This window comes from Aedes aegypti, chromosome 3, assembly GCF_002204515.2.
Source record: "Aedes aegypti strain LVP_AGWG chromosome 3, AaegL5.0 Primary Assembly, whole genome shotgun sequence".
NCBI lineage: Eukaryota > Metazoa > Arthropoda > Insecta > Diptera > Culicidae > Aedes > Aedes aegypti.
The window spans coordinates 54,162,222-54,188,366 of NC_035109.1; the positions used below are offsets into that span (position 1 = coordinate 54,162,222).

General features: G+C 38.7%; 1 protein-coding gene across 9 annotated transcripts in view; it reads left to right on the forward strand.

Moving 5' to 3' along the window:
* The window catches only part of LOC5579912 (adenylate cyclase type 6), a 611,840-nt gene that overhangs the window by 354,824 nt on the left and 230,871 nt on the right, over window positions 1–26,145 (forward strand). The window lies entirely within an intron of this gene.

Here is a 26,145-nt window from a genome sequence, read left to right on the forward strand (position 1 = left end):
AATTGAAATTTCAGGTGAATAGAAAGGTTATGAATAAGAGTCGAGTGGGCCGTTGGGATTTGAATTTGAGACTTGCAAGTTGTCATCGGCTGATCTATTCAGGCATAAAATGGCTTAGTAGCGCAGTTGCTGGAGCGCTTGCCTAGCACATGCTGTGTCTGAATCAGTAGATTATAAACTTCGAATGTACATCGGATTTTTTCTCGCTAGAGATCAGTGTTTGGTCTTTTTTTCGTAATCAGAAAGTTTTAAAATATTCCATCGATAATATTTTGATTTTATACACTTTTTAGCTATTTTTTAAACTGAACCCATGAAAAACTCGTTTTTTACGCATTTCATCCCATGTAAAATGTATGGAAAAATTTCCTGGTAGAATATTTCAAAGCTTTCTGCTTATGAAAATATAGACCAAATACTGATCTTAAGCGAGAAAAAATCCGATGTACATCCGATTTTTGTATTCGTCTGGTTCAGACATAGCGTGTAGCTTACAAAATCGTGTATCCAAAAGCACATTTGCTTTTATTTTTTTCAAAATTACACCAACGAATTGTTTATGTTTAAGAAAGCGTAATGAGTTTACTCTCTTCGTTATGAAAAGAATTTGCATGATTTATTTCTGTGAAAGCGCATCTATAATAATTGTTTGTTGATTATAAATCCTGGTCATGTATAATTGTACGACAAAATACGAACAGTTAATTTTGATTGTACGACATTTCCCAGAAACCCATTTCCCAGAAAGTCAATCCCCAGAATGGGACATTCCCCAGAAAAAAATATCTAAGATTCTATGACTGCTCAAATCCAAGTAAATAGACACCGATAGTATATTTTGGCCTAAATTGCGTAAAAAAAGGTACAATTGTTGTAGGTCGAAAAATTGAGCTTCTCCCCTACATCGGCATTTAATTAGAATTAATACAAACCATTCCTATAAGGATGGTCCATTCCTATATGAAAAAAATCAACTTGAAAAAATCGCAAATTGGATCATTTGGATCCCCAGAAGCAGTGTTGGGAATGGTAATAGTAGTCAGCGCGAATTTCGCGAAAATCACATGGCTCTTCCCAGTACAGTTCAAAAACGTGAATCTCATCAAGTAGCCTATGTTGGGTGAATGAATTTTCCAAATCGTTAGTGTCATTGAAGGCTTTAAATGCGGGAAATAGAACATTTTTCTACAGTAAATTTGGGTTGCCTTTAGCAACGGGTGTTTGGCAATTTTCAAGGCTTTTTGCCAACAGGAGCGATGGACGTGAGTTTCATTGGCTTCGCTGACTGTGATTGGCTTTGTTTGGCTACTGTAGAGTGAATTTCAGATTTTTTTCCAACCCTGCCCAGAAGCTTCTCTGAAAATAAGAGTGGATTCCGTCAACTCAAACTCGTTTGAGAGGGACCTTAGAGAAGATGGTTTCCGTTCAAATTCTTACAGTAACTTCTTGGTCCTTTGAAAGTTAAACAAATTTGGAGGATGTGACTTAAGATGTTTGTAGTCTAATCAACCACCCTAGTGCATACAGGCTCGAATATTTTGCAGCCTTTATGTTTTGTTGCAAATCTCCTAAAGCACTTTATAAAACAGAATCGGACTTTTCTTGTAAACCTAGGAAGAACAGTCAATGTTCAAAAGATGAAAGAATATGCTATCAAAGCATTAAAACAAATAACATGAATTTGTTTAAAAAAATATAAAACAAATAACACTAGTACAAATCACTTTTATGAGAATACAATCAGAAAGAACAGCATTTTTTCAAAAGAAGAAAATACTTAATTACTTAATAGTACGTATACCACCAGTGTGTCTCAAGTATAACACGAGTGAATAAAGAAAAATTGAACAAAATAAAAACTGAAACGAACTATCTATCGCAAAGCTGACGAAGGATTATTCGTGGAATCTGAGGAATTGGAATTCTGGGGAACGTCATTCTTAGGAATGTCGTTCTGGAGTTTGACTTTCTGGGAAATGTCTTACAATCGTTTATTTGTAAATGAAGCACGGTGTCTATGGCACAAAACATTACCTAAAAAACAACTTTTCCAAATGAAAACTTGCAGCATCCTCTTTCATATGGTGCTCAAACGGAAATGTTCTATCGGGTGGCATAGAACCATTTTTTTCGATTTTGTACCTAAAATATGTATGGGGAAATGACTCCCATTTTCCATTTCCGTTTTACCATCAAGACGGATAAAAATCTGATTCCCAAATCATGATTTACAAGTCATGAAATTCATAATTTGGATAGGCCATGATACCAGGACCACATGGTATCATGGACATGGTTCATTCCTCATATGCGTAACATCCAGAGTAACAACACAAAACGGGGTGCATTGCATCATTTGATTCGTTTCGATCACCTTAATTTCGACATGATAAAGTGGAGTGTTTTATGATACGGGACTCTCAATCAGAAGATTCTAGGTTTGAATTTCGCTCTAGCTTTTTTTATGTTGTCGATCATAAACGGATACGCGGGGCTCATGATTTTAGACATGTGATTCATGATTCCGAGGAATCCACAACAAAAGCATAACGCGAGTGTTGCGTTATGGCAATTTGACTCATGATATCATGAGTCCAAATCATGGTGTATTGTCATAAGCTGAAAACACTCTAGAATCATGATATCATGAGCCATAATCTTGTTTTTGGATTCTGATATCTACCCGTGAAATGAAAGGAAAGATTGCAAGCTTTCATTTGATGGGTGTCTTGGAGATACTTATTGTTAGATAATGTTCTTCTACCATAGACGCAACGGCAATTTGTAATAGAGCACAACTATCGGACTGTCAACTGCAAGGACTCGCGCATTAACAAATAGAAAGCTCAAAAAGGGAGCTACTTAAGCCACAATGTGTCCATTTATCTGAATTTTTGGTATCTTGGGTTGTCTTCGCATTGCGTTAGGCTCAACTCACACAATTTAGAGGTACTCGCACAGCCCCTACTAGATTGTTTGAGGCGATTGAGATGATTTTTCTGAGGAGTAAGAATTGAACTCAAAATTCACAACACAAATCTTTAAACAATTTGAGAAAGAGTGCATTGAAATGCGAGGATTTTTTGTACTACTCTTTCTCGTTTGCTTTTATTCCTACCTTTACTCACACTTTAAAAGAACTCTTGAGTGACCTGCCCGAACGAAACAGTCCTCGCGGAGTTGTAGGTAATATGTAGCACTTTTTACATAGAATTTTCCTCTTTTGTGTTTTATGCCGCATCTTTCTCGCTCATATTTCGTTGCCTCTCTGCTTACCTTTTTTTTTTTGCTCCATAACAAAGAAGCAAAGACAGTTCACTGCTCTAGAGCATATTACTGAACTCTAGTGGTGTTGAGGAGTTTTATCAAGCATGTTTAAGGGGACACGGCAGACCGTGTTATTTTCCCTATCTTTCGTCTCACTCTAACAATAATCATCAAAACTTGGTGGAAGCAACTCTCGAGTTTTAGTGAACCGATGAAGCTGAAAATTTATCGGGTTTTGCACTACATATATAGAATCATAGTGATACATTTTCGCATCGATATATGGAGTGGTTCTTGGGATTTGCTTCTTGAAATGGATAGGGTGATTATGATGACGTCCCGTGCGGCCTTAATTTTAAGAAAAGTTCATGAGTTTGTACTAATAGGACATGACACTGAAGATTAGCACACTAAATGGTGATATCTTCCTGAACATTGACTGTTACTCTGTAGTGTTTGATCTGATCATGATTCAAGATATCCTTTAGAGCAGTACTTTACAAACTGTACGCCACGGTTCTCTGGTACGCCGTTGTACTTTTCCAAGTGTGTCGCTAATTTATTTACAACTTACCATAAAATAAGGTGAAGTTGATTGTTTTTGAACGACTTTGTTCATTATAATTTGGTGAGATGCATGTATTATCATCCAAATATGTTTAAAACTGGATGGATGTTTATCGAATTTTGTAAAGGAAATTTAACCAAGGTGCTATAATAATAACAAAATCCATATTAATAAATCAAAAAGTTGAGAAGTGCCTCTGTCCCATTAATTTCAGAAAGAAGAAGAAGAAACCGCATTTGATTTTTATTAGAACATATATGTCTTCTTCTTGACATTACGTCCCTACTGGGAGAGGACCTGCTTCTCAGCACACTATCACAGTTATGAACTAAGAGCTTTCTTTGCCAAATTAGTCATTTTTCCATACGTATATCGTATGGCAAGTGCGAAGATACTCTATGCTTCTCAAACTGTGGATCGCAATCCCATAAGGAGTTGTGAGCTAAATTCTGGTGGGTCGCGAAAAATATATCAGATTGCATACGTAAGTAGCTTGATCGAAAAAGCACATTTTCCTAAGTGTAACACGATTTGTTTGCGCTTCAATATCTTAATGTTGATATAGTAAATGATTGAAACAGATTTCATTCCGTCGACTCAATGACATTTTCATTTAGATAATGACAGCTCGTATCGAAGAAAAATATTTCCATACTAAATTCAAATATTTTATAAAAATAGTTCCAGGGCCCGGAAAATTATGAAACATTGGATTCTAGCTCAGTTTCTAACATAGAATCAGAATATGTGAAAATCAGGATACCTCTAATCAAGCCAATTGTTGACTTTTTTATATAGAATTTCGAGGTTATGTCAGGCGTGCAACGATCTATAATCATGATTTTTAATAAACGTAACACCAAGAGTTACAACACTAAGCGGTGCGCTCTGTTTCAAGGCATTCTTATCGATCATTCATATTTCAACACGACAAATAGGTAGTGTGGTGAAGCTCGAGGCTCTCAATCAGAAGGTTCTTGGTCCAAATCTCGCTCTGACATTTTTTTTTCATTTCAACGTGTTAACTGACAGAACTATAAACACATCATAACTGCGGGTGTTTTGAAAAAACCTGAAGGTCGTAGACACAAAATTCAACTTGGACAAATTGAGATGTAAAATTGTGAAAAATAATAGAATCATTCTGGTGGGCTTCGATTCCACGACTCCCAATACGCTAGACTGGGCGTGTTGAGCAACTACCCCAAAGAACGGGTAACGATTTTTAAACTTTCAATTCTAATCTAAAATAATTTGCTTTATTCGAGAAAAAATGAGTAAAATTGTGTGTAGTGAAATATTACAATTACAAGCCGTTAATAATGTGTTTAAATGGATTATCCACAAGTTCAGTACTCACGGAAATATTCATGATCACGGAATCAAAATTTCGATTATTATCGAAGTCTATACCCAGAAAGTTTCAAAATGTTCTGTTTGGGTGAATTGGATTTCTTTAGCCTTAAGAGTTGTTTTCCATACTAAATTCAATAAAACCCAATTTTGTAGCTAAAACTGTTCTATATAAAATGTATGGGAATGCTTTCCTTCACAGAATATTTAAACCATCTAATGACAAAATCTCGAATGTTTTAGTAAAAATATTCGAGGTACATGAAAGTTCAATAATGATCTCGATTTTGACACCGTGTGTATAAGACTCCCAAAAACTGTGATATGTCATCTACCATAACGTCGAAAACAACATACTTCACCTTATTGAAACCAACTCAAAAATTTCAAGCGTACAAATCCGGTGAACAAACAGGTGTCTGAAATGGAAGTTTAATCTTATCGATAAAATCTCTTGAAATTTCTAGGTAAGGCTTGGTTTGGTATAATTAAAACCGTATTTAAAAAAAATCAAGGCGTTTATACAAATTTTTGAAACTGTCACGGAGCACGGTATGAAAATCGCTAAGTTAGATAATAAAATTAAGCTCAAATATGACGATGGGATAAAACTCCCAATGAGCAGGGAATTTGCACTTGGAGTCGGCTTTATTATACGTGATGCGCTAAACAACGGACCAGTTTGCAAGAACCAGTGAAGACAGCGAATAAAAATGATTTCATTTTTTGTTTATGCTATTTTCTTCAACATCAAAGTTGTTAAGTTACAAGAATTGATTTTTTAGTTCAAGAAATACTACAAACATCTCCAACCTTTTCTACATCAGAGTTCAAAACTTCCCACAAGTCAAACATCTTGCCAAAGCTTTCAGTTCAAAACTGGCACCGGTCATCCCAGGCTAGATTCGTAACCAAAGTTTACATTTTCCGCAGCCACCACTACTGCCACTATATGTAAATGGTCCACCAAGTCAACTCCGACACCGTCATCATTATGCTCTCTATGGTATACCAGAAACCTGGTCACGGTGTGCTTCACCGATCTCCTCCTACCGTCTATACCATGGGAAACTTTCCGTGTCTGTTTGCCAGAGTTCCTAAAAACTTGTTCCCAGAACTCCCGGGAACTTTCCTACAACTTGAGAGCGAGATCATATTTACACATTATCTTCCAGTGCCTACGTCGGAAAGGGGTTTGTGCTGCAGCCAAGCAACAGTTTTCCGCCCCCAAGTCATCATTATCAAAAAGTTTGCTTACCGGTAAAGTTTGCAAAGTGAATCATTCCTCGGAACGAACAAAATGTGTTCTGTTTGTTCTCCCATGGAGGGAGAGAGCTCATGATCGCTGTTTGCAAATTGGTTTCAATGGGTTCCCCAAAGGGAAAACCGACAAACACTCATGGCGCTGCGATGGGGGAAAAACTTACGAAACGCTTAATCTGTTCTCTTCGACACGCTGTGCTTCCCTGGCATTGGGGCGTGTGGCGATTTGTTTCTTTGGGAAGGAATCCCTACGGGAAAACAGGACGAGTGTGAAAGGAGGGAGAGAGCCAAAGCTTCTTAGCTCAGCAGTCAACAGTGGGCAATATATTTTTATGGCAAGGCTAAAGGTTGTGGGAAAATCTCTTTCCTACGAAGAGCAATCCTTTTAACTTTTATGCGATGTCTTTGGAAAAGTTTACAATGACATAAACAAGCGGAAAACAGAAACAATAGAGAGAGATTATCCTATCCAAGTGTCTTTACTAACGAGTTTAGAACTATATTTTGATGACACTCAAACCTTCCAGACTTAGGATAATGGAGCTTTCAAAAACAGTCCCTTTACAGTGTAGAGTAAACTTTATGTTCGTGATATAAATTTGAGTTTGGAATCATTGAAATTTTTGTAGTAAGGACTGTGAATAACTGAACTTAAAAAAAAATCAAAGTCCTGTATCATTTTTCTCAGCTTTAGTTCCAACCTACAAGTGCTTTTGAAGTTTGAGTATATGTGATAACGGAAGCAGAATCAATCCTAAATCAAAGCGTAAAACTTTCATAATTTTCGATCCCGAAGGAAGTCAAAAAATTGGGTGCAGTTCTGTGGATTTGTTTGATTTCAGCGGTAGAGAGAAAAAAAAATAACGAAAGCTATCCCAATGAATGGCAATGACCCGTGGGGGAGATTAGGTCGGTCGGCAAAAGTTGTTCTCCCCAAAAAAGTCAGTTCCAATCGATGGACACCGAAATGGCACGAAATTTGAGGGCCCTGCGGATCCGATGAACAATGGAGGATGAGTCGTGATGATGGCAAAAGTTGTTTGATCCGATCAGAGCTGTTTTGCTGTTGAGTTGTGAATGAATACGTTTTTATATTTATTATCGTGTTTCCATTTGGATGGAACATGTTGGGCCGAATGCGTGCGAGTGATCCGAGACAACCGGAGGCAGACTCACTGAGGTTTGTCCGAATAAGATAATATAGAGGTCGGTGGAGATGGATTTGGATCATCAAACATGGGAATTTTTTGAAGGGAGGGTCGAAATAAATTGTGCAGTAGACTGAGAAAGTCGGTTTGTTTTGAGAGGGTATAAATAGGTCGTTTGTTTGAGGAAAGATATAAAAATAGTAATACACAAGAACAAAATCCACAAGATTTAAACACATTTGTTCTAGTTTGAAATAAGGATAGCAACGAACTTAATTTATGAAATTCAAAGAATGATAACTCCAAGACCCATGCTAGTACAAGCACAGTTTTATTTCCATCGAAAAGTATGGAAAGAAAATACAATTTTTTATTTGCGATTTCAGCTGCATATGCTATTCTGGTGGATCGTTTCTTACGTACATATTATCTAATTTAAATTTCAATTTTCAACGAGTTCGTTTCAATACTTAAGCGCAGCATAATTGAATATGGCTGCATTTGGATTATTGACAATTTGACTTTTTCATTTGCTTTTTTCAAGCCACAGAAGCCAATCCTGAAAATCTTCAACTCTGCAACCATTCTTCTAATATATGAAGTTAATCAAAATTCACCCTCCCCCACTATCCTCAATTATGAAAAAAAAACGCCCCTTCGACTCCCCACATCTGCAGATTAAAACAAAGCATACTCAATCCGATCCAAGTCCGATTTCTCATTCATTTCAATCTGCTTACCAACCAGAAACACGGATTTCTGCAATCTCGGTTTCATTGCACACAGGAATGAAACCTGGAATCGAAAGGGAAGCTACAGAAGAGCAGTTCGTACTGGCAACTAGCAACGATTGCTTCCATCTGCACCCAGCTAAATCACTCTCGATGAAGATCCACTCTCGCCTGCTCACTGATGCACTGCACATTCGCACCCTTTCTGGCGTACCGTAAAACGGGGTAACTTTGATTGTTTTGTAGAAGAAAATGAGAAAATTTCAGGATTGCCTGGAAAAATTCCTCCTGGGAAAAATTTGAGAAGTCCTTGGAAAAACACATGGAACACTTTCTGAAGGAATCTGCAACTTCAGGAGGAATTTTAAAGAGGAATGTTTGGAGTAAATCCTGATAGAATCCATTGATCATTGCCTGGAGAAGTTTCTTGAAGAGTTAATGTAGGAATCTGAAGGGAATCCAGATAGACGTTCTGAAGGTATCCTTGGAAGTATTGCTGAAGTAATTCGTGGAGAAGTTCCTGTGAACTCCTGGGACATCCAAAGAGATCCTTGGAAGCTTGCTATTCATGGAGCAATGCCTGGAGGAATTTTCAAAAGAATTCATGGTAAAATTTTTGTTGGAACCCCTAGTGGACTTCCTGCTAAACCTAGGAAAGAATTTAAAAAATTCACTGACGGAATTCTTGAAGCAATCCCAGATGAATTTACTGGACCAACCCTTAGCAGAATTACTCAAGGAAACCTTGTAGAATTTCCTGGAAAATGTTTTATAAAATGCCTGATGGCAACTTAAACTTCTGAATGAATCCCTGGTACAATTGATAGTGAAATCCTTACGTGAATTGCTGTACGAATCCTTGATTGACTTCTCGGAAGAATGTCTTATGCGATTCCTGGAGAAATATCTGGCAGTTTTCTTGGTAGAATTCCTAAAGGAATTACTAACGGATTTTCTCGAGCAATTTTTGGAGAAATTATAGGCGGATAGTTTTTTCATGAACACGATTATCAACCTTGGTTCATGGTTTCTCAGGATATCGAACATTCTCAAACAAATGGTTCTTCTAGTACTTCCTCCTCAAAGACCCCCCGCCTTAAAGCTTACCCACCCGGATCTAAGGGCCCCTTTCTGGTTTTCTTTCGGCCCAAAGGTAAACCGTTAAACAAACTTCAAATCCAAAAGGATCTGGCAAAGTCGTTCCGAGACATTATCGAGGTGTCTTCCCCTAGTCGTAACAAATTGCGGGTCACCGTCAGTGACCGTGAACAGGCCAACAAGATTGCTGCCCACGAGCTTTTTCTAAGGGAGTACCATGTCTATGTCCCAAGTCTTGAAGTCGAGTGCTCTGGTGTGATTACCGAACCGTTTTTGACATGTTCAGACATCATGTCTGGCACTGGAGGTTTTAAAAATCGTGCCGTTCCTTCAGTACAGATACTTGATGCCAAACAAATGAATAAGGTGTCATCTGATGGCTCCAAAACGCCCTCAAACTCGTTTCGTGTAACCTTTTCTGGGTCAGCTCTTCCCGATGTCCTCGAGATTGGGCTGCTTCGTTTACCTGTCCGTCTCTATAAACCGACGGTCATGCATTGCGAAAAGTGTCAGCAGTTGGGTCACACCTCTGCGTATTGCTGCAACAAGCCCCGTTGCAGTAAGTGCGGAGAGCAACATGTGGAGGGCCCTTGCCCACAGGAACCGAAATGTACCTGTTGTGGGCAAGCTCCCCATGATCTTTCCGTTTGCCCGAAGTTTATAGAGCGGGAGCAACATACCATTCGGTCTTTGCAGCAGCGATCGAAGCGATCTTACGCAGAAATTCTGAAAAAGATTGCTCCGACTGCTGTTCCACCAGCTCAATCTATTGCTAGCAATAACCTCTTTTCTTCCTTGCCTATAGATGATCATGGCTCTGGCTCTGAAGATGGAGAAGAGTACACTGTTATTAACACAGGAACTAAAAGGAAGCGAGCCGTTGCAAAACGACTCAAGCAACCCCAGCAAGCTTCTCAAAATGTCTCCGATCAACAGGCTCTTCGGCCATCTCTGGAAAAATCAAGAAGAGATAGAAACCGTGCCAAGGTTCCACCTCCAGGTTTTAAATTCTCAGCTGGAGAATTTCCATCTCTTCCAGGGCCATCTAAAACCCCAGATGCCTCAATTTTCCGCCCAGAAAACGAACAATCTTATCAACAGGGAAGTAGACATGAAAATGTTAATACTTCCGGAAAGATGACACTTTCTGGGTTAGTGGATATCATCTTCGAAACGTTGGAAGTCTCACCCGCTATAAGAAACCTCATAAATATGATGCTTCCATTGGTGAAACCTCTTCTGAAGCGACTGGCTTCAAACTGGCCGATTCTTGATTCTTTCATATCCTTCGATGGCTAATTTATCCAACGAGGTCGGGGATATGATCGAAGTACTACAGTGGAATTGTAGAAGCATTATAAGAAATTTAGACGCGTTCAAATTTTTAGTTCACAGCACCCGCTGTGACATATTTACTCTTTGTGAAACATGGCTAACTTCTGATAAAGATGTCTCTTTCCACGATTTTAATATTATTCGCCTAGATCGAGGGGATGGTTATGGAGGGGTGCTCTTGGGGATCAACAAGCTCCATTCCTTTTATAGAATTGACTTTCCCCCGATGACTGGCACTGAAGTTGTGGCATGTCATATTACTATACGAGGCAAAAGTTTCAGCATAGCCAGCGTATACATACCGCCTAATGCCAGAGTATCTCGCAGAGATCTATTGGCCATATGCTGCGCTATGCCAGCGCCATGGTTAATCCTAGGAGATTTTAATTCTCACGGTACAGCCTGGGGGTCACCAAAGGACGACCACCGCGCTTCCTTGATATATGACCTCTGTGACAACTTTAATTTGTCAATTTTGAACACTGGGGAAGCAACACGAATAAAACCTCCAGATCCTCCAAGCATGTTAGACCTCTCAATCTGTTCGAATTCGCTATCATTGGATTGCACGTGGAAAGTTATTCAAGATCCCCATGGTAGTGATCACCTGCCGATCAAAATTTCAATTACCAATAGTTCGTGTCCAGTTCGTCAGATCAACCTCGCGTATGACCTTACCAAGCACATGGACTGGGAAAAATACGCTGAGATGATCTCTAACGGCGAACAGTTAGTTGATGTGCTTCCTCCGTTGGAAGAATGTAACTTTCTCTCCGGGTTAATTATCAACAGTGCCCTTCAAGCACAGCGCCGCCCTGTCCCAGGGTCTACGGTACGAAGGCGTTCTCCTACCCTTTGGTGGGACGACGAGTGTACCAAGGTTTTTCGTGATAAATCCGCCGCGTTCAAAAAATATCGGAAGCGCGGCTCTCGAGAAAATTACGAGCGATATATCGACCTCGAGCGTACATTTAAAAATCTCGTAAAAGCGAAAAAACGTGGATATTGGCGTAATTTTGTTAACGGACTATCACGGGAAACGTCGATGAGAACACTTTGGACCGTCGGGAAAAGAATGCGAAACGCTTCAACGGTTAATGAGGATCGCGAAAGCTCTCCTCGGTGGATCTTCGATTTCGCCAAGAAGGTCTGCCCGGATTCCGTACCAACGCTACGAACCATTCGTGACGTTCAAACAAATAGGAACGATATGGATACACCTTTTACGATGGTAGAATTCTCACTTGCTCTTCTTTCATGTAACAACTCTGCCCCAGGGATGGATAGAATCAAATTCAACATGCTTAAAAACCTCCCAGACGTCGCGAAGAGGCGCTTGTTGAATCTATTCAATATATTCTTGGAGAGCAATATTGTTCCGGATGAATGGAGACAAGTGAGGGTGATAGCCATCCAAAAACCCGGTAAACCCACGTCGGATTATAATTCGTATCGTCCTATCGCGATGTTATCATGCATTCGAAAGTTGTTGGAGAAAATGATTCTCTTTCGGCTTGATAAATGGGTTGAAACGAATGGCCTTCTATCAGATACACAATTTGGTTTCCGCAGAGGCAAGGGAACGAGCGACTGTCTTGCGTTACTTTCTACAGAAATCCAACTGGCCTATGCTCAAAAAAAACAAATGGGTTCAGTCTTCTTGGATATTAAAGGGGCTTTCGATGCAGTATGTATAGACGTCCTTTCAGACAAACTCCACGAGTGTGGTCTTTCCCCGATTTTAAATAACTACTTGCATAACTTGTTGTCTGAGAAACGTATGAGCTTCTCTCACGGAACCTCAACAACTTCACGAATTAGTTACATGGGTCTCCCCCAGGGCTCATGCTTAAGCCCCCTTCTTTACAATTTCTATGTCAGAGACATTGATGACTGTCTCGTGGAAAATTGCTCGCTAAGACAGCTTGCAGATGATGCCGTTGTTTCTGTAACAGGACCAGGGGCGGATAATCTGCAAAGATCACTGCAAGATACTTTAGACAATTTGTCTACTTGGGCTTTAAAGCTGGGTATCGAATTCTCTCCGGAGAAAACTGAGTTGGTTGTCTTTTCTAGGAAGCGAGACCCAGCAGAGATCGAGCTTCAATTCATGGGTAAGGGACTCACTCAAAGCATTTCACATATGTATCTAGGGATCTGGTTCGACTCCAAATGCACCTGGGGAAAGCACATCAAGTATCTGCATCAGAAGTGCCAGCAACGAATCAACTTCATGCGTACACTCACCGGAACATGGTGGGGAGCTCACCCGGAAGATCTGATAAAGTTATATCGTACAACAATTCTCTCGGTCCTCGAATACGGAAGCTTTTGTTTTCTATCCGCCGCGAAAACCCACATTTTGAAGCTCCAACGTATCCAGTATCGCTGTCTTCGGATAGCCCTAGGATGCATGAACTCGACACATACAATGAGTTTAGAGGTGTTAGCAGGAGTATTGCCTTTATCAGATCGCTTTGCGGAATTATCGCTCCGGTTCCTCATCCGCTGTGAAGTGTTAAATCCATTGGTAATTGAAAACTTTGAAAAGCTAATCGAACGAAATCCTCAAACAAAATTCATGACACTGTACTATTGGTACATGACTCTGGAGGTTAATCCTTCCTCGAACACATCCCACGGTAGTTGCTTCCCAGTCTTCTGCAATTCTACCGTATGTTTTGATCTGACCATGAAGCAAGAAATCCATGGAATCCCAGATCCACTCCGTTCGGAGTATATACCACTAATTTTTGCTAACAGATTCGGCCAAGTCAGCAGCGACAGAACGTTTTACACCGACGGGTCAAAAACAAATGATTCCACTGGATTTGGTGTATTTAATGAATTTCATAGCGCCGCATTCAAACTTCAGAGTCCTTGTTCCGTATATGTTGCAGAATTAGCGGCAATACACTACGCATTAGAGCGAATTGCCTCTCTTCCCTCTGATCAATACTTCATTTTCACGGATAGCCTTAGCTCAATAGAGGCTATTCGCTCAATGAGGCCGGTAAAGCACTCGTCGTATTTCTTACGGGAAATACGATGCACATTGAGTGCTCTATCGAATCACAATATCACCTTGGTTTGGGTCCCTTCTCATTGCTCAATTCCGGGCAATGAGAAGGCGGACTCGCTCGCCAAGGTGGGCGCTATGGAAGGTGATATTTACGAACGGCGTATCATCTTCAGTGAATTTTTTACAATTGCTCGCCAGCAAGTCATGGTCAGTTGGAAACAAAAATGGGATGAAGGGAATTTGGGCAGGTGGTTACATTCTATTCTCCCACAGGTATCGAATAGACCATGGTTTAAGGGGTTGGACATGAGTCGAGATTTTATTAAGGTAATGTGTCGCCTGATGTCCAATCACTACTCCCTAGGCTCACATCTCTTTAGAATAGGTCTCGCAGATAGCAATCGATGTGGTTGTGGCGAAGGTTACCACGACATAAACCATGTCGTCTGGTATTGTCCCGAACACGAAGTTGCTAGAATTGATTTATGTGAATCCCTCAGGGCCCGAGGAAAACCAGACAAGGAAGACATTAGAGATGTGTTGGGTAGGTTGGACTTCGATTACATGTTCCTCATCTTCAAGTTTCTGAAGAAAATTGATGTTTTCGTTTGATCCTTTCTGTCTTTCGTTCTGCTTGTCCACCTCGTCTCCCCCTCTAGTTTTTGTTGTATCGTTACAGGTCGTTCAAGTCCACTCTTTGATTGATAAGCAGCATCATACCGCTACATCGCTGCTGAATGTCATCAATCAAACCCTCGAATCCCATCCTTATCCACACAAAATTGTATTCCCTAACCTCGACCAAACCGCGAGTCTTACGGTTCCCCAAAACTAACATAGTATGATAAGAAGCAACACGAATTTGTAAACCAAATCAAAATGAATTCGGCTCCGTTATGCCTGACGGCGCTTGAGCCTTTTAAATAAACGTATAAGAAAAAAAAAAAAACCTTGGTTCAAACCTCGGGACTTGTGTTCAATTGCGAACCGCGAACGTCTCTGTAGGCTAAGCCCGGTACTGTGTAGTTCGGTTGCAACATCGGTTCGAACTTTGGTGCAAATAATGGCACAAAGCGGACAAACCGAAAACTGTTGAGATCCACGCGGATAAATTTCTACGACCATTAATAGAATTTTGTGGTAAAAATCGCAAGACGTTTGAGGCTTGAATATTTTTTTCAACTTAAGCATTTCCGCTGAGATCTATATTTTAAGTAACATTTAATGTTAACTTTATAGAAAAAAAAACGTAGGATTTAACTCTATCATTCAACAAGACACGATAAGTAGAAATTGATAAGCGTGGATTTCAACTGTTTTCTATCTGTCTGTTTTGTGCCATCGTTCTCAACCTCGGATGCATTTTGTACCGCGGTTGCAACCGAGGTACAAATGAACCGGCGTTCGCACCGATTTTCACCTAACACATGTTTGAGTTTAGGTTCAGGTTCGGGTGTTTCGGTTTATACACGAGAACAAAGTTCAAGGACAGTACGAAACCGCCTAACCAACGTGTTCGATGCTGGGGAATCATTGAAGTAATTTTCTGGAGAAATTGCGGAGTGTTAACTGAAGGAATCTCTGGTAAACCGAATTCCATCGCGGTTTCGTCTTTCCGTAAAAAGAACAATAGTTGTTTTATTCGGGTTAATCTAATAGCCATATTGGCGACACCAACTCTCGACTACCTGAAGAGCACTTTGCATCAGGTCGAATAGGGTGCTTATGCACACACCAACTATCAAAGCTAGATAATCGTCGGCAAATCCATAAGTTGGAAAACCGCAATTATTGAGTTGCCTCAATAGCGTATCTGCTACGAGATTCCTCAAAAGTGGTGACAAGACTCCCCCTTGGGGGCATCCGCAAACACTCAATTTTCGAATCGCTGCTTGACGCAATGTCGAGAAGAGATGTCGGTTTTTGAGCATTTGATGAAACCAATTGGTTATCATTGTAGGTAACCCATGGTTTCGTGCGGCTTCCAATATGGCATCGAAAGACGCGTTATCAAAGGCACCCTCAATATCCAAGAAAACACCCAAGCAGGATTGCTTCTGAGTGAATGCTTTCCCGATATCGTATATAACTTTGTGTAAAAGAGTCACTGTGGACTTTCCAGATTGGTAAGCATGTTGATTCACATGAAGAGGCATGTTTGCCAAATAAACATCACGGATGTGATGATCGATAATGCGTTCCAGACATTTCAGAAGAAAAGAGGTCAGACTGATTGGTCTAAAACTCTTCGCTTCCTCATACGACGCACGTCCTCCTTTTGGGATAAACTTAACAGTAATATCACGCCAGGATTTGGGAATGTACCCGGTAGCAAAACTGCTGACAAGTATTTTTTTCAAAACATGTTTGATAAACTCAAATCCCTTTTGGAGCAGAACAGGATAAATCCCATCCGCTCCTGGAGATTTGAAACGAGCAAAACTTTTAAGTGCCCATTGAATCGATGCAGTAGTTACGATACTGCGAGCCGAGGCCAGAGACTCGTAACTACATGAAAAGACATTTGGTTCATCCGTAGATGCTATGTCCACACATCCGGGGAAGTGTGTATTGAATAAACATTCTAAAACTTCTTCATCGGAAGAAGTAAAGTTAAGTGGTTAGGTAAGCGAATTTCGTTCACTTGGAAATCCTTAGATTTTGCAAGGATTTTGTTCAGCCGACTGACTCCACTCAAACTGGAAACATTTGTACAAAGGTTTTTCCAGCCGGATCGTTCAGCAGAACGAAGAACCTTCTTGTAAACCTTGCGAGCCGACTTGAACGACTCTGATCCAGCTGAACGACGTCTGTTCCAACTCCTTCTACATTGTTTCCTGAGTCTAGTCAGATCGGAATTCCATCATGGGGTCCCTCTTGTAGTCTTCACAGACCGCAGAGGTCATGATTCTTCAAAAGCTTCCATAATGTAGGATGTTGTAGTATCAACGGCATCATCCAGATCACTCGGATTTTCAATGGATGAGAATATCCATGAAATTCGGTCGCCACCAATTCAATATAGAGTTCCCAGTTTGTTGACCGGGGATTTCTAAAACGCAAAGTCTGCGCAGTTACATTTGAATGTTCAAAGAAGATGTAGCGATGATCAGATAATGATTCCTCATCTGATACATGCCAATTCGTCAACTCGTGACTGATTCTTTTCGAGCAGAGCGTTATGTCTAACACCTCTTCTCTATTAGAAACCGTTGGGCGATTGCCTATGTTAAGTAATCCAAGGTCTGTACTAATTAAGTATTCCATCAGACTGGAGCCTCTCAAATTGATATCCGAGCTGCCCCAGATGATGTGATGAGCATTGGCATCACTGCCCACAACCAGCGGAAGGCCTTTTGTTACGCAGTGTACGACAACTAGTTTGAAGTCATCCGTTGGGGATGGCTCATCATGTGGTAAATATACCGAACAATAGACGTATTTCCTGTTGAGGTCACCAACAGAAACATCGATTGTGACAGCACATACATCTCTGGTAGTTAACTCAGAAATGAGTGTAGCAACGATTGCTTTATTAACGAGCACGCATGCGCGGGGAATTGAGCGGGAGTTTGCCATTTCAAGTTTGCTGAAAGTAGCAAAAACTGGGTCCACAAGGTTACCTAGATAGAAGTTCCCTCTACGAAAGTAGGGTTCGTGAACTAGCGCCACTTGGGATGCACTATTTTGCATGAGTCTGCAAAGATTAATCGTTGCTGTTCTTTTATGCTGAAGATTAATCTGAGCTAACCTAACCGTAGCCACTACCCAAACTAGGCAGGATTAAGCTTTTTGCAATCTCAGCACGAAAAAGGCCAGCAACGAAAAAAACAGATCGGTATCTATTTAAAGTCGCCAAAGGCGAATCCATATAGGTGATAATTTAAATTAAATGTCAACATATTCATAATCCCACCCTTATTAAGACTCAGGATAGAGACTAAAGAAGGGCAGCCGATTATCTCGGAGAAACACAAGGTCACCTGCACCATTTCTCCGGGTAGCACAGGAAGGACTCAATACTGTGGAGGGCGTCCTGGTACCCCACAGGCTCCGTTTGCGGTTAGGTTTTATTTAGACCCCCCTAATCATTCATTCCTGGGCACGGTACGCATCACACCATAAATTAGGGGTCACCTGTGAGGTGGACTTTTACCACCGGAACAGGCAGTCCGTAGTGTTAATTCTTAGCCAGTTGAAACAACCGCTACTGACACTACGCGGCTATCTAGGCTGCTCGGAAAAGGGGTTAATATTGATGATTAACTCCTGACGTGCTCAAGCAGCCGTGAAAATGATCAATTGAACTCGTCAAACAACTAAAGAGATGTCTAAGGTAGTTGGGCATTATAAATTTCAATAAATATTTGTGGAAAATGCTTATTAATACAAGCCTCGACATTTTGAACTTTTGATCGGCAAAAATTGAAACATTTCGTGTGAAATGTTTCATATACAAAGTAGAGTGTCCGGAATTTGAAGCTGTCCATAATATGAATCAAAATGATAATTCAAAGTTAAAATAATCTCTGCGAATGTTTTTTTTTTTTATAACAAAAAGCTAGAAAGTTTTAAAAATATGAGTTCTTTATCTCGATATCTCCAATATACTATGATCCGTTCAAAATCGAGTTAAGAAAAGTTGACTGTACCCAGTGTTGAACTACCTCCGAATTTCACTTATACCTTTTTTATTAATGAAATTCACATTTAACTTAAGCAAGTTCTGACTCGAATTAAATTGAAATTTGTCGCATTGAATTTACTTTTTATGCTTGCGCTTACAGAAGAAGTTCAATAAGCGTCGATAGCAAACAAATCTCATTATATTTTGTTACTACCATAGCAAAAAGCGATAAAATATAGGGTGGTCCGAATTAGAACATGGGGGGTCCGAATTGGAACAGGGTTGGTCCAATTCGAACCTTCTAGAGAATTTTATTCAAACATGTCTAGTCAGGTCCTGGTAGGAGATATCACAAAACTCTCTGAGCAAAAAGTGTGCGCGCTGAATCAGGCTTCCACGGAAACATAAAACTTTTCATACAGTTCATCGTGGTAAAAAGATATGGCGAAAAAACTGTTACTAGGTCCGAATTGGACCATATTCCCCTACTATTGTAGTGAGTTTCAAAGCTAAATTTCAAAGAACTTATTCAACTTAAATTTGAAGAAGGTTAATCATCATTGATATACACATAATTGGCTCGTTGATGTAAATTCAACAAACAGTCAGTGCTGAAAGAAGAATTCATTAATGTAAGCAAATATTCACTTCTCTGCTAGCAGTAATATCTTCCAGCAGAAGTTTTTGCATTGTGTTTGTAGTCAGCTTTTGACAGTAACTAAAATGGTTCACGAATTATTAGTTCTGCTGCAGGACTGGATTGCTTCAATCCCTCGAATCGTATCAAACAAGTTATTTCATAATTCTAGAAATAGCCAATTTTGGCTTCTTCTTTTCACAACGGAGAAACTATGAGCTTTTTCCTCATAATTGTTCACCGTGTCAATCGGTTTACTGCTATGCGCAAGCAATGATGCAGTGCTTAGTTCACACGTTGCAATCTTAATATTTGAGGAGAAACAGAAAGAACAGCCTTTGACCAAAAGAAGGAAAAATCTCTTATGAAAATGTATCCCTTTCGGGACGAACCAGCACAATTGTGCTGTTCGGCACCCATGACTTTGAATGATTCTTTAAGCCAATAAATCATTGTTTTACCAAACTTTTTTGATTTCGATTATTGAATTATCATTGATACTTGTAATTAAGCTCAAAAACTTTTGTTTACATCGTGTTTAGAAAACACCCGCTCAGGGTAAACAAAATGTAAACAAACACCGTAAGAATTGAAAAAGTTTTATCTGTCGCAACTTTTCAACTATTTGTTTTTTCTAGGTATGCACTGATACGAATCGAGAGTGAAAGAGTCATTCTTTGAAATGGTGAAGACCAAATGTGAATTGATTAACACAGCAAAGATTTCTGGAGGGACAAAGTAAGACCAGCACAATTGTGCTGGTGCCGGCACTTACCCGGTCGATGTTCGTTGTGGACTACCAATTTTCATTTTCAGTATTTTGATCAAGTTAAGTGGTTGAATCTGCTTCTAATGTCCACAATAGTGCTTAATATTGTATTGAAACATGAATGAGTGACTACATACGAATTATAAAAATTATGTACCGTACAAAAACTATGTAACAGAAAACTATAGCTTTGGTTTAAAACCTTTTTTTTGTAAGTCCATATTTGAAATAGATTGGGAATCACAATTATTGTCTTAAATCGCCTATAACAAAGTTTAAGAAGCAGTAAAATTTTTGGGGAACGTTTAAAAATTACGTCAATCATTTGGGGGAAGGGGGGTACGGAGTGTGACAGTGCATGTACTAGGGGCTTGGGAAAAAGCGTGATAGTGAGCATTGGGAGGATTTAGATAGACTTAAAAACAATGGACTTAATATTTGAATGACCCCTTGCTTTGATATTCTGCCAATACCATGTTGAATCAATAATCCATTTTGGTGTTCTACAATGCATGCTGGTTCAATATCTGAATATGATATTTATGAAGTTCGACAACTGGAGCTGAAAATCTTTACTTACCATTTGCTTCTGAACTGCAGAGTCTTTTAAATGGCGTACTATTGATTTATGCGGCCCATGCTGGTATTACTTGCAAAAATGTTGTTTATTATGTTGATCTACGAAATGCGTTTTAAGCTGGGAAACTTTAAACTTTTTCAGTACTATAAAATACTCAACTAAAGCATTAAGCAATGTATGAAGTTCTGGAGTCTAGATTATCCACTCATTTAAAAAAATATTGTTCCGTTTTTTTACCTTAAGAAATAAATTGAAATAAATAAATTAAAATCTAGACTTCATTGCCGTACGTATAGTGTTGCAAAGTAACTAGCTGCATCGATCAAAAAAGTGTGGACTCAATTTCAACTTCAGCTCGTTTTTTTTGTCAGGAACGTATTACCACTGTGCCATTTGGCGTTGCATGCTAGTCCGTTGATTCGTGTGATGCTCTCTTCAAAGGTCTTAATCGTACATAATGCTTTCCAGGAAACTTTCCATGGTATAGTTGACAGCTAAAAGTGCCCATGCAACCGAAACGAAAGGGAAAACAAAACTTACGAGTATGGTCAGGGGTCATTAAAAATTACGTTCATCATTTAGAGGGGGGGCGGGCAATGAAAGTATGACAGTGCATGTATTAGGTATTGGAAAAAGCGTGACAGATGGGGGAAGGGGGTGTCTAGAAATCCCGAAAAACAATGGACGTTATATTTGAATCCCTCAGAGCTTTACATCTTCCTTTGTAATCTAACGGTCACACCGATTGCGAAACTTTAAAAACTCATGGCAAACCAAAAAGCCTGCCGATCGCAGCTGTCTTATGGATTGTCTTATTAGAAGCATTGTCAGTTTCTTTATTTTAAAATCTGACAATTTCCAAATAATTGAAAACATTCGAAAAAAAAAATTTGATTGTTTCATGTAATTTTTCAAATAACAATGTAACAATTTCAAAAAGCAAATTCATGCTTAAATATGGTTGATGAACTGATTGTGACGAGGCGTATTTAAAAGGGTTTTTGAATTCCCTGTTAAATGTTAGCTATCCGTCTTAGTTCTTTCAGTCCTACAAAGTACTCAAAACTAAAATTGCAATGACGTAAATTCAATTTTAAGCATAATACTCGATGTTAAAAATAAAATTAAGAAAATTTGATATTGGGGGCTAGATAGCCATAACAGTAAACTCAGCAAGACCATGTCGTAGGTTAGAGTCCAGCCGGTTGAGGATCTTTTCGTAAAAGAAAATTTTCTCGACTTCCCTGAGCGTAGAGTATGATCATATTACTATCTTTTCAGAACGATGGAAACAGTCGTTACCCCATTGGTTGATTGTTTATTCTTTAAAGATTTACTCTTTCTTTTGTCGAATAATAACCTACATTGAATCTATTCATTGATTTTCTTTACAGGATATTCAAATATTAAGGATCACATATAAGTAAATCAGGATATCCAGCAAGCTATTCAGTTTGTACTGTTGAATTTATTTTTATACATTGATTTATTTATTTTTTTGTGCAGAGAATTTATATGGTAATACGAACATCAATTGATAAGTAAATGAGAACCGATCAAAAAACTATACCATTTAATTACAACTAGAGTTGATTGTTTTTTTTGACGCGTCCCTCGCATCCTCCTTCTAACATTTGACTACATTTAGCACTTTTTATGAAAGACTCAAAAAATTTTTAATGACCTAACGATTAAAACAAATCTTAAACAATTCCGACAAGTTTTGGCTATTTTCAATTTGATTTTCTTAGGACTGGCACGCACAAATCATGTCAAGCTTAAAAAGGACCCAACTTTTTAATTTCCTTCTCCACCTTGTTCCGCATTTTTGATGCGACTTCCAAAAATTTTGTAGGGCTTGTCACGCTATGTCTGACCATGTAGTGTGACATATTTTGTACATGACCTCTTACTATCCTTTCCAAGACCAGTTTAGTATTGTTGTATGACGGTAATAACATTGGAAATAATATATTTTTCACTGCCTTCAGTATACAAAACATTCACCGCTATTTTTGTTTGCGTTCGAATGCTGGGTCCGCCGTAAAAAAGAATGATGGTGATTGATTAGTATTTTGATTTGACAATGTGTATAGATTTTCTAATTGTTCCTTAAACATCAAATAGGTTGACGTTTTTTTCAGACATTCACTACTTGTTTTCTTTTCGACGTTTCGTCCCTTCGAAGTTTTACCCTTTCGACGTTATGGAATTCGACATTTTGGCATTCGAGATTTTGTCTTTCGACGTTTTGTCCCTTCGACGTTTTGGCCTTTTAACGTTTTGTCCTTTCGACGTTTTGGCATTCGACGTCTTGTCTTTCGACATTTTGTCACCCAACCGTACCTGTCACACGATATACACATGCGAAATTGGTCGATTGACAAAAAGAGCTGTCAGTTAATAACTGTGGAAGTGCTCATGAGAAGTTGAGAAGGAGGCTTCTGTAACGTCAGAAAGAAGAAGAAATTTGATAGTAATTATTTGCACTTAAAATACGTCATTCTTGGTAATCAACGTTCAAACTGTCGAGCAAGGGTCCAAGGGTCTCTAAAAAAATTAACTTACTTTTCGAGTCTAGTACATGACTCTGATAACGGCCTTATAGTGGAGGTCAAATTACGCGTATCTGTCAATAGATACAAACTCTAGTGGAATTAAATGATACAGTACTATATTCGATTTTCATTTATTTATAAGTATTCCAGTAAACAATTCTAAGGTTTATTATTATTTTCAATTTTGATTTTTATTCAATAAATTATTTTTGAGAAAAAAAACCTTGCATAATTTTTGAGGATATAAACAAACATAGCAAAACCTAGATGGTTTGGTTGAGACTATTAGTTTTCACACATGTATGTTTACCCATTTTTCTATGATGTAGACTAGTTCTTGAATTATAGCGATAAACGTCATCGTCACCTAATGCTTTGAATCTTAGAGAGAATATGAAATATTTTTACATCTCGTACATTGTTTTCGATCCATTTATAAAATAAATCATATGTATTAATCATATATAATTAAAGTACATAAAAAATATATTTCTGAATTTTTGGGTCACCCTATTCCACGAAAGAGCACCCTAATGACGAAATAAAAAAATACGGGTCCAAAATTTTTAAAAAAGGCATGACTAGAACAATTTTTAAAAATAAACAAAAAAAATACTTTTTTCGAACATCGACCGCCTTGGGGACGGACCAGCACAATTGTGCTGGTCTGAATTTGACCCTTAAAAGTTCATAGATTGATAGAATAGCCAAAATAAAGAAAGTTTTGTTCTACGAGATGATGAGTTTATAAGGTAAATTTTGAAATAATCACTCAAATATGGTCCGTCCCGAAAGGGTTATGCAAGTGCTATACAAACAATTTTTACATTAGTTTAACTACAAATAACTGCCGATGATTTAAAGTTCCAAATAAAATATAAGCTGAATTATTGCCAACAGAAACGTAACCAGTATGCCTCGAAAGAATAGCCTATGCTTAAAAGAAGGAAAAGCTTCAAATTAAATCATTAAAAATTGGAACCCTATCATACCGTTGGTAGCCCCAGATGAAACAACCATGAGCTTTGAGTCTTGATGCAATGAGTGGAGTTCACAACTTCGTCCTAAATTAACTGATCAATTTTATCATTCTCTTGGAGCACTTATATAGTGACAAACATGACGTCCTGTCATATCATTAACGTCAATTAATTAGCTGGGCAACACCTAAAAATCTTACACATAAGTGTACTAATTTGATAATTTTTTGTCCGTTATTCGGCCAAACGTCATTCAGTCAAAAGACCCGTTCGGCCAAAAGGCATTCGGCCAAACAGCACTCGGCCAAGCATTGTTCGGCCATATGGTCAGACACCCTTTGAAAGAGCTTCTGGAGTAATGCTTAAGGAAATCCTAGGACAAACTCCTAAAAGAATTCCTGGAGGAATCCCTAGAGAAATTACAAAAAGAATTCCTGGAGGAATCTTAAGGAGTACTCTCGGAGCAATCCTTGAAAAAACTCTTGAAATTGAATTCAGATATCTCTCCAGGTGAAATCTTCAAAGAAATTTCTGAAATACCTTAATCATTTCGAGAAATCCCTGTAGGCGTTTCTGAAAGGAATCTGTTAAGGGATCCCTTTGAGAATTCTTTGAAGAAATCTTTGGAATAATTACTGAAAGTTTCTCTAGAAGAAATGCTGAGAAATATCTGAAATATATCTTGGAGAAAACTTTTAAAGAAATCCTTGGAAAAAGTACTGTAAGCTCTAGAGAAGTTTTCGAGAATATCTTGATTAAATTATTAATAATTATTACCTGGGGATTGGGGATAAGTTACTAGAGAAATTCGTTCAGAAATTTCTGAAGCCTGAGAGAATCCTAGGAAAAATTTCTGGAGGAATGCTTTTGAGGAATTCTACAGAGCAATTGCAAAATACATACAATGCAGATGAAATTCTTGGAGAAATGGCTGAATGAGTTTCTGGAGGAACTCAGTGCGAAGTTTATAGAAAATATCTGAATTATGTCTAGGTCTAAGAGAAATCTTTGAATGAATTACTGAAAGGAGTTTTTGTTGAAGAAATTCTTGGAGAAATCCCTAGTGGAACTCTGGAGAAATAATTGGTGGAGTTCTCGGAGAGATACCTGAAACAATCTGTAGAGAAATTTCTGGAAAATGTATAAACTATGTCTATGAAAGAGTTTTTGAAAAAAAATCTGAAGTATTTAGTGGTGGAATTTTCCGTGGCCGTGAAGAAATCCTTGAAAGAGTTTCTGAAGAAATAATGAGATAGTCTTTGGAGAAACAGCGGGAGGAATACCTGGTGGAATCCTGGAGTATTCCCTTTGAGAATTTTCTTAGCAATCCTTCGAGAAATCTGAAGATGAATTCTTAGAGGAGTCTCTGGAGGTATCAGTAGAAGAATTTTTGAAAAAAATGGAGATTTTACTCTGATATGGTTGTTGATATGGTAGAAAAACAAAACATTCCTATCACTAAATGATTTTTTTTTTCTAGAATATGTAAGATGTCTAACATTGGAAGTTGAGATCATGAACCCAAGTTAGACTACAAAAAATACGCACCGCAGACTTGAAGAAAATGCATTCTTGGTTGATAAGAAGCAGTAATCGATGTATTCACTATCACAGATCGCCGCATTTTTTTAAGTTTGCTTCACCATCGGGCATGATAGCTGATGTTAAATTAATGACAAATTTATTTGAAATGGAATTTAGATCAAACTGCGATGGAAGCGGGTGAAATTTGTTCTATTTTTGACAGTCTATTGTTTTAGAACTGTTATACAATACAATAATACAATTGGAGCAATAAAAAAGGAGCACCGGTGAAAACGACCTAAGGATAGTGTAACGGAAAATTCTAAAACACTGATCAATGTTACCCCGCTATACAGTACCAACACAGAGCATACCGAGCAGGACCGGAAGCTGATGGAGACCGGAATGCATCAGCATCCCTTCTTCTTGGTGGCCGTCGAGGAAGTTGAACGATAGAAAATAGCAATTTCCATCTGATACTGTTAAAGTCATTCAACAAGTCCGTCTGCATCGGGCTCTTTTATAAGGCTAGGGTGTCTGCATCTGGTATCAAGTGCGAGGATTCCTAGAAATCAAGGATCACCCTAACAACGCGACGATGCTCAGTATGTTCCGATCCCGGTTGCTCGTTCCACTGGGAGAACCGTTCGTCGAAAGTGATGGTGATTCCATTCAATGATGAGAT